Raw genomic sequence first — 1,380 nt, 5'->3', positions numbered from 1 at the left:
GAAATCAAAACTCCTTCTAAAACCCAGAGTGAAAAGCACCTGGCTCCAGCCATGCTACAACTGAGCTCATAAAAGCAGCGGGCAATTATGCAGCTCGTACCCTGTAAAATTTGTCAGCGCACATGGAAAAACAGAGGGATTGCCAGGAGCCTGGCACAAATCAAACGCTATCCAGACTGCTAAATAAGGGAGAGCTGAGCAAGAAAGATCTGCAGATCAGGCCCTGGAAGGCTCCCTCACTGCCCATCAATCCAGCTGCATGCCTCAAATGCTTCAATAAACTATTTTAAGCTCAAGACATCCCGGGAGGCAGAAGATGTAGGGGACATTTACAGAGAGAAAGCCACATTAAGTGTGGCAACTTGGTAACTATGGGGTCATCACATGAAGCCCTCCAGTGACAGTACAGTCTCACTACTGTTCCACTCTTCTGTCTTCCACAATTGACTGGCACAGTTGTGGATTGAGATGAATGCAATGAGGTAATGATGTTGCTTGTTCCTGTCAGCATTATGATAGGACATCTGGCTTCTGTGTGATTTGAAATGGCTAGCTGTGGGGACAGAGAAAGTGACCAAAGAAGAAAACAAAGAGGAACTTTCAACTAGGATCCTGCAGAAAACTAACACATTTAATTGATTCATAAAACATTTTTTGACAACTAGCATGTGAAGAAGACAAGCATAAGGAATGGTATTGCAGAGGCTGGGGAGATGGCTCAGGTAGTCCAGCCGAGGACTTGTCAGGCGAGCACGTGGACCTGAGTTCCACAGCACTCATGTTAGAAAGGCTAGGCACATAGTGTGTACTTGTAATCACAGTGCTGGGAAGCCAGTCTCACTGAATCAGGGAGCTTCAGTTTCAATGACTCATCCTGCCTCACAAAAACCAAGTGGAAACTGTTAGCGCTTGACATGGACCTCTGGCCTCCAAATGAATATATATGTGTGCACACATACACACACATACACACACACACACACACACATTCATACACTTGTGCACATACAACAGTACACACATACCCATACACACAGTTGAACACCCATACATATCACTGAACACATACTTGTCCTCACAAATGCACAAATATGAACACATGTATACATATATATCTCTGTATACTCGATTGTTAATTGCTGAACTTCAGTGAGCTAAAAGCTATCAGATTCTGGTATTTTCATTACTATGACCCATTACCAGCCTCCTATTTTGTAAACACTAAAGAAAAGGTCATACTGTCCTCTGTCCCTCGACTAAGAGTTGTATCAGATGCATCTCACTGCTGATTGCTTGTTATAAAGAGCTGACGACCATACACATGCTGCTTGAACAATCAGACCCCTCCATGTGCAGTCCTTGGTTGGTGGTTGAGACCCT

This window comes from Mastomys coucha, unplaced genomic scaffold (assembly GCF_008632895.1).
Source record: "Mastomys coucha isolate ucsf_1 unplaced genomic scaffold, UCSF_Mcou_1 pScaffold14, whole genome shotgun sequence".
Taxonomy (NCBI): Eukaryota; Metazoa; Chordata; class Mammalia; order Rodentia; family Muridae; genus Mastomys; species Mastomys coucha.
Note: the sequence above shows the minus strand (reverse complement) of the source record.